The 9,039-nt window shown below is 40.8% G+C and overlaps 1 non-coding gene across 1 annotated transcript; it reads left to right on the top strand.

The window, feature by feature from the left end:
* Positions 1-2,673: 2,673 nt before the first annotated feature.
* On the top strand, positions 2,674-2,779 carry LOC121988146. Its single transcript, XR_006113895.1, has one exon. It is a non-coding gene; the product is annotated as a small nucleolar RNA R71 (small nucleolar RNA).
* The last annotated feature ends 6,260 nt before the right edge of the window (positions 2,780-9,039 follow it).

Genomic DNA, 9,039 nt, shown 5'->3' on the forward strand with positions numbered 1-9,039 from the left:
TAAACACAATATTGAATTCATTGTCATTACCTTCGTTGCGTGAAGTCCTTTTGCCTTTGCCCTTCACTGGTTGTTTTCCTTTGTCCCTTGATGGCTCCTCCTCTTTGTCCCTACTGGATCCACCACCTCTTTTGCAAAGTTTCTTCAAAATGTTGGACATCTTGATAAGTTTAGATAGGGGAAGAATTATCTAGGGTTGGAAGAATGAAACTCAAAGAACAAAACTTCAAAGAGCAAAGATCTTAGGTTAGGAGAACAAAAAGTCCAAGTCTTAGAGAGGAGGAGAATCCAGATCTAAGAGATCTTGAGAGATTAGAGAGGAGTTTTTAAGAGATTGGGAGAGAAAGAGATGTTTTGGAGAGTTGGGGGTGTGCGTAACACGGCCAAGATCTGGCCGTGTGAGGTAGAAGGAAGACTTTAATAGTTCCCCTACACGGGCCGTGCAGATCCACATGGCCTCCCCCTCTTCTTTCTCTGGATTCCAGACACGGGCCGTGCAGATCCACACGGCCTCCCCCTCTTCTTTCACTGGTTTCCTCGCACGGCCGTGTCTGGGACACGGCCTCTCCATCTTTCTTCTCGGGATACTTTACACGGCCGTGTTTGAGACACGGCCTAGACCCTTTTCTCCTCGGGAGATCCTACACGGCCGTGTCTGGATGACACGGCCCAAGCACTTCCCTTCTCTGCAACTTTTGCCTGGCCGTGTATAGCACACGGCCGGGCTCTGTTTTGCACCTAACCTGAAAACAAAATCAAAAGAATGCATCAAACTAAAAGAAATTAAAATACAAATCAAAACTAACTAAAAGAACCCTTGGGTTGCCTCCCAAGAAGCGCTTGTTTAAGGTCTTTAGCTCGACCAAACTTGATCATTCACTTCTTTTCCTCGCCCTTGAAGAACAGATATACTTTTCGTTTTTGTTGGGAGATCTTCTCCCAACATCTTCCACCACATTGTCTCCTTCGTTTGGTGGCCTTCCATGAGGATAGAAATTCCATTCCTCAAGTTTATAAATGCTTGTCCTGCTACAAGCATTTAAAAGAGACGAGACATGGTTAGAGATATTAGATAAATCATATTCCAACCTTTCCTTACCAATTACCAAAGAAAGCTTATGATTTTTGACATCAATTATAGCTCCAGCTGTAGCAAGGAAAGGTCTTCCTAATATGATAGGAATCCTAGGGTCCTCTTCCATGTCCAACACGACAAAATCTGTGGGAATAACATTCCCATCCACCTCTACTGGCACATCTTCTATAATACCCAAAGGGTACCTGCAGGAATGATCGGCAAGTTGAAGTGCCATAGTAGTAAGTTTAATGTTTTTGAGACCTAATTTATTACAAATTGAATAGGGAATGAGGCTAACACTTGCCCCCAAATCACAAAAAGCTTTTTCAAAAAATTCTTTTCCTATGTTGCAAGGAATATAAAAGCTCCCTGGGTCCTTTAGTTTTGGGGAAGTGTTCTACTCAAAAATAGCACTACATTCCTCACTAAGCGCAATGGTCTCAACCTCTCCTCTTCTTCTCTTGTTTGACATGAGATCCTTCAGGAATTTGGCAAATCTAGGCATTTGAAGAATAGCATCAATAAGAGGTACCTCTACACAAATTTCCTTAACTTTTTCTAAAAACTTGCCAAATTCTTCATCTTTCTTGAGCATTGTAAGTCTCTGAGGAAAAGGGATAGCTTTGCTCTGATGGTTCAGTGGAAGAGTCTCTTCAACCTCAATGGTACTCTCCTAATTAGCTTGAATCTGATTTGGTATAGGAGGAGAGAGCTCTTCTTCTTTTTATATCCCTTTTGGAGCAGTCACTTGGGAGTCTCCCAAGGTCCGTCCGCTCCTAAGCTCAATTCTATTGCAATGCTCCATAGGATTCACATCAGGTTTTCCTGGAAGTTGTCCTGGTGCTCTGGATGATGAGGAAGCTAGTTGGGCAATTTGACTATCCTGGATCTTTTGATGCTTTTCAGAATTATCCATTCTCTGAATGAGCTTTGCTAAATCTTGCTTCATTTCATTCTGACTTGAGATAATTTCTTCAAGCATCTTTTCAATGTTTGACTTTGGTAAGCCTTGAGAAGATAGATGTTGAAAATTTTGTTGCCCAGCTTGAAAATTTGGTCTTGCCCCCATAGATGGTCCTTGATCTTGATTATTTCTGTAAGAAAAATTGGGATGGCTCTTCCATCCAGGGTTATAAGTATTTGAGTATAGGTTGTTCTGCATTTGATTGTAACTCATGATTGCATCACATTGTTCCAGTTGATTGATTTGTGCAGTGATAGCTCCCAATGGACATGAGTCATTTGAATGCTCTGAACTCCCACATACTTCACAAGATGTACTAATAGCATTGACCATATTAGCACTAGTCCCCATATTCTCAAATTTCTTTGTAAGAGCGTCCAATTTTGCAGACAAAAGAGTGACTGCATCTACATCAAACTTCCCTGATGCTTTAATTGTTGGGTTTACAGAAGAATAGCCACCACTTCTTTCATTTGCCCATTGATGATGATTTTGTGCTACACTGTCAATAATTTCTTCAGCTTCATCTAAACTTTTGTTCATAAGTGCCCCTCCAGCAGCTGAATCAAGGGACACTTTGGTATGATAGTTGATACCATTATAAAAAGTGTGCAACACTAACCATCTTTCCAACCCATGATGTGGGCATTGTCTGAGCATACTATTATATCTATCCCATGCTTCAAAAAGAGATTCTGAGTCAGTCTGCTTGAAGCTTGCAATTAAATTCCTCATATGAGCTGTTTTGCTTGGTGGATAGAATTTATCAAGAAATTGTTGCTCACACTGCTCCCAAGTGGTGATGCTATTAGGGGCTAAAGAATCCAGCCATTGTTTGGGCCTATCTCTTAGAGAAAACCCAAATAATAATAATCTAACTGCATCTGAAGGAACTCCATTCATTATCATGGTACCACATATTTCATAAAAGACCTCTAAGTGTTGATTGGGGTCTTCATGAGGTCCTCCACCAAATTGGTTCTGCTGAACCATAGATATAATTGCGGATTTGATCTCAAAGTTATTAGCTTCCACTGAAGGTCTTGAAATACTAGATCGAAAACCCCTTGCAAAAGGTGCTGCATAATCCTTGAGTGGTCTATTTGCCATGTTCAAATGTTCCTGTTCTTCAATTTGCCTTTGCAGAATTCTTCTTTTATGGAAAGTTCTGTCAATCTCAGGGTCAAAAGGAAAGAATTCCCCTGCAAAGTTAGATCTTCTCATACACAAGAACAAGATAGCAAATGACAATTCAACAGAAAAAAAAAAGAGAAATAAAAGAATAAAAAATGCAGAATTGAATTTGTACAAAAAGAATTAACAAGAAGTAAAAGTTATACAAGAAAGTAAAAAACAGAAATCTAATGATTAGTTACAACTATGCAATATAAAAGGAAAATAAATGTTATGTTTAGTCTAACTCAATTGATAATTCCTAATGTTATAGCGCAGTCCCCGGCAACGGCGCCAAAAACTTGTTACGCTCCGTAAGTGTACGGAAATGTCGCAAGTAATATAAAAGATTATCGTATCCACAGGAACTGGAATAAGCACTAGAAATGTCTCAATGCGAATTAGCTAAACAACTATCCAATCGTTTCAAAAGCAAAGTAAAGGTAAACAAATCTAATATTAAAGATCAACAAACAAGAGTTTAGTGTTTTGGGTTATGATAAAGGGAGATTCTAGGAGTTTCGGTTTCTTTGTAAGATTTCTTGAATGTAAATGGTTCACCAATTCTTATCCCTCAATTGTCAAACACTTGTAGAAAGTTGCCGGTTTTCTCTTGCAATAGATAACCGGCTAAGGACTGAGAAATGTATCTAAATATGATCAATTAGACGTGAACCTACGTTGTCCTTACACAGAAGCGCACCTATTACTATGCCTTCCTCGAATATCAACATAGAAGCCCACAACTTATTAATCTATCAAGATACAAGAAATTAATCACAAAATCCATCCTACTCTCTTGAATATTCCTATTTCCTCTTCAAGATTATCTCTCAAACGTCCTTACACGGGCTTGCACCTGTCACGTGGATCCCTCGGATGATCGAGTGAGAGTTTATCTTTACAAAGTCCACAAGAAATCCAAACAATCAATCAAGAATGAGAATTAAGCATAAATCACCATTAATCATTCTAGATCTAATTGATACAAGTAAGACAATGTCATTGAAACAAGAAAATGACAAATCCATAAGAGATTACATCAATCCATCATACAAATACTCCCTTAATCCTAGAATACAAGATCTACTCCATGAATCGAGGAAGAATACCCGAAGAAATAAAGATTACAAGTATTTCTTAAATCCCCAATCCAAGAAAACCAAGAAGAGGGGGAAAAGAGAAAACTTATCAACGAAGAAGCCTCGTCTTCGGATCCAATCCTCGCTCCAGAGTCGAAATCGTCAAGAACTCCCTTAGAATCGCCCAGAAATCCTCCTAAGAATGGGAGGAAACCACCAAATCTTGCCTTCTCCCAAAGAGGGAGAGATCCCCTTTCAATTCATGAAGGAAGGTTTAAATAGAGGAGGAAATCGGGCGTCGCACGGCCTCACGACACGGCCGTGTGAGATTCACACGGCCATGTCCAGTTCCTTCTCTGCCAATGCTGCACGGCCGTGTGGTGCAAACGGCCAAGGCCCTTCTGCTCTCTGGAAATGCTACACGGCCGTGTGGTGCACACGGCCACCATCTGCTTGGCCTCTGGAAACCTCACACGGCCGTGTAGATCCACACGGCCATGTAAGGCTTCTGCTCTGATTTCTTCAAATCAAGACACGGCCGTGTGGGATTCACACGGCCATGTCCTCTTCCCTTCCTGTTAAGGCTACACGGCCATGTGTGGAACACGGCCTGATACTCTCTCCCTTCAATTACTTCCAAGCTTGCCCGAGGACGCATAATCTTCACCAATTTCGACTCCTGTGTACAGAAAATGAACAAAAAGCAGATCTCCGAACCAAAAGAGTAAATATGCTAAAAGGAAAGCTGGAAGTATAAAAATGCATAGATCAAGCATGCTCAAAGTATGTAAATGTGCGTAAAAACATGCATAAAAGAGTATATAATCTATGCACATCAGGTGTTTGGTTGTAAGGTGTTTATCTTGAATACCAAGGATCATCTTGGAAAGTTCACGGCTAAGGCTGACGAAGGGATACTAGTCGAGTACTCTCTCACCAGCAAAGCCTATCGAGTCTACAACAATAGGACTAAATTGATTGAAGAGTCCTCGGATGTAGCATTTGAAGAAATTCCTAAATCAAATGATCAATCAAGGGATGTAGGAGAAATTCAATTTGAACTTAGAAATCTAAGTTTAAATGATCAAAACATAGAAAGAGTCGAAGTTGACTCCGATGACGATGAGCAAAGGCAAGAAAGGACTCAGTCTGATCCTTTACCTGATATTGTGCCCTTGCCTGTATCTAGTGAGACCATTCATGAGGCACCGCCAACACCAAGGCAATCTAGGATAGCCTCTAGTCATCCCCAAGACCAGATTGTGGGAGACATTCAACAAGGGGTTAGGACTAGATCATTCTTCAGAAATGAGTCTAATGAGGTCGCCTTGATCTCAGAAATTGAACCAAAATTAGTTGATGAGGCATTGCACGATCCTGATTGGATCATAGCTATACAAGATGAGTTAGGTCAATTTGAAAGGAGCCAAGTGTGGGACTTGGTTCCTAGACCTAAGAAGACCGCCATTATTGGAACCAAATGGGTCTTCAAAAATAAGTTAAACCAAAAGGGAGAAGTAGTAAGAAACAAGGCAAGACTTGTAGTCAAGGGCATAGTCAAGTCGAAGGCCTCGATTATGATGAGACTTATGCTCCCGTGGCCCGATTAGAGTCCATTCGTTTAGTGTTAGCTTTTGCTGCACATAGAGGCTTCAAGCTCTATCAAATGGACGTTAAATCGGCCTTCTTAAATGGTTTCATTAAAGAAGAAGTCTATGTTGAACAACCACCGGGATTTGTGAATACCGAAGCTCCAAACCACGTGTACAAGCTCAAGAAAGCTCTTTATGGGCTTAAACAAGCACCTCGAGCATGGTACGAAAGGTTGTCAACTTACTTATTAGAAAAGGGTTTTGTAAGAGGTCAAATAGACCCAACACTATTTCTGCGTAAAGATGGTGAAAACATATTTGTAGCCCAGGTGTATGTCGATGACATAATTTATGGCTCAAATAACAAGGGCTATTTGAATGAATTTATTACTCACATGGAAAGTGAGTTTGAGATGAGTCTGGTGGGAGAATTGACATTCTTCCTTGGACTTGAAATCAAACAAACTCGAGATGGTATTTATGTCCATCAGACAAAATACACTCAAGAGATGCTCAAGAAATTCAAAATGAGTGATTCTAAGGAAGTATCCATACCAATGGCAACAAACACTCGCCTTGACAATGATGAGAATGGAAAACCAGTTGATCTAACGCAATATAGAAGCATGATCGGTAGTCTTCTATATCTCACAGCTAGTCGACCGGACATACTTTTTGTTGTGGGCATGTGCGCTAGATATCAAGTCTGTGCCAAGGAATCTCACTTAATCGCAGTTAAGAGAATTCTGAGATACCTTAAGGGCACAATTCAAGTAGGTCTATGGTACCCTCGTACGGAGTCTTTTGACTTAATCGGCTATATCGACTCCGATTATGCTGGGTGCAAATTGGATCGGAAAAGCACGAGTGGGGGTTGCCAATTTTTAGGTTCATCATTGGTTAGTTGGTCAAGTCGGAAGCAACATTGCGTTGCTCTCTCCACAACCGAGGCTGAATACATTGCCATGGGAGAGAGTGTGTCACAATTGTTGTGGATGATCCACACTCTAGAAGATTATGGACTTTCGTATAAGGGAGTGCAGGTGTTGTGTGATAACATCAGCACAATAAACCTAACGAAAAATCCAGTACATCATTCAAGGACCAAATACATTGAAGTGTGACATCACTTCATTAGAGATCACGTAGCTAGGGGAGACATTGCACTCACATATGTTGAGTCAAAGTCAAACCTAGCTGATATTTTCACCAAACCTCTTACGGAAAATGAATTTAGTCATTTGAGGAGAGAATTAGGAATGTGTTTGGCTCAATAGGCCATTAGGACCCCATCATGATCAATAAGGACAATTAATACAAGAGAAATAGGGAAATTAATTTGGGTAACTTGGGAACATCTCACACAAACTATAAGGTTTAACAAATGATTTTTGTTTGCTAGAAATAGGGTGAGATGCTAGGATCAGCCGAATTATTCAAAATATATCATGCATCCCTTGAATAATTAGGTTGACGAGACAAATTGAGTATGGGGAAGACCATTACATAATTCATGTGTATTTGGTTCCTAGATCTTACTCATATATTCCAACCAAGGAAACTTGGTTGAGCTTTTGCCTAGATTTTATCTAACTTTGGTTAATGTGTTGTTTGATATGGTTGTTCGATATCGTTCATGATTTTGAATGAAAAATAAGACAAGCTATTGAAGTAATAATAGCAATTTGAATATATTTTGACAAATTTGAAACTGTACTTAACAAAGGTCGAAAATTTCAGTTTTCAGGCCTTAAGTTTTCTGTTTTCTAAATGTCTGCAACTTTAGGGCTATAAACAAGTTCAAACCATAATTTTTAGGTAATAGTTATGCTTTAGATCCTCCAAGTTCTAGGTTCTGAACTTGGAAGTTTTCCTAGAGAAACTCCCACGAATTATCGAACATCTCTACGAATTTCAGTTACTGAAATTACTGAAGAGATGTAAGTATCAGACACTGATCGGTCCAAGGACCGATCAGGTCAGCCTGGCACGCTGAGCCAGCTTCTGATCATCTCCTGATCGGTCTACGGACCGATCAGGATGTTCCTGGATCGGTCCGGGGACCGATCAGATCAACCCGGCATGCAGATGGCTACTGATCGCCTTTTGATCGGTCTACAGACCGATCAGAAGGTTCTGATCGTCTCCTGATCGGTCTATGGACAGATCAGGATGTTCCTGGATCGGTCCGGGGACCGATCAGGAGGCTCTTGATACCTCCTGATCGGACAGCCGTCCGATCATTTCATCAACTGTACACACATCTCGCTTAAAGTTTCCCGATCCCCTCTTTTTCCCTTTCACGCGGAATCCTAGCCGACTCCCTCCTCCACCTCACCTCTTCTCCTCTCTTTGCATCGCCGGAACCCTAGCCGACCGGAACCCTAGCCGAAGTTCTAGCCCTCCGAAGCTCTAGCCAAAAGCTCAATGGCACCAAGGTAACTCCTTACTTCTCTAGAACTTCGCATTTCGATTTCATTTCTCACCATAACTATGGTTTTTGTTTCGGGTGGCTCCGGTGCTCACGTATTGTCCCATTGTATCACATTGTTACACCTTAGAAAGAAACTAGTGGGTGAAGGGACCTCTAAGTCTAAGGCACCTGAGAAATCGAAGTCTAGGGCTCCTTCCCGACCTCAACCATCGGTCTCGGGTAGATTTCCAAACCACCATTATGAGGAAGCCTTCAAACAAAGAACCTTTAAATTACTCCCTTGTAGGTCCGTGGATCGAAAATTCATGGACGAATTTTGCCCACAAGTGTCAGAAATCATTGCCTACTACAAACTCGATTCACTAGTCTACTTAGAACGAGATATCAATTATGACTTAGTGTCTGAGTTTTATAACAATCTTCATCAAACTGATGTGAGTTATAAAACAAAAGTTGCTAAGCAAACCCTTGATTTCAGTTTTTCATCTTTCTTTGACTATCTCGGTTGCCGGAGGTGTTCTGGTAATGTCTTTTCGATATATCCTGACTTACCAGATCCCTTACCTCCACCTTTTGATATCTCACCTGACGATATTTATGAGTACTTCTTCAGACATTCTAGACCGGGTGGCCTTGATGAGCTAGATGTTGACTTCCCTACTTTTGCAGCCTTGAGATTATCTCCTCAAGACTACATTCTTTTTAAGATTGTCACG

Source organism: Zingiber officinale, chromosome 5B, assembly GCF_018446385.1.
Source record: "Zingiber officinale cultivar Zhangliang chromosome 5B, Zo_v1.1, whole genome shotgun sequence".
Classification (NCBI taxonomy): domain Eukaryota; kingdom Viridiplantae; phylum Streptophyta; class Magnoliopsida; order Zingiberales; family Zingiberaceae; genus Zingiber; species Zingiber officinale.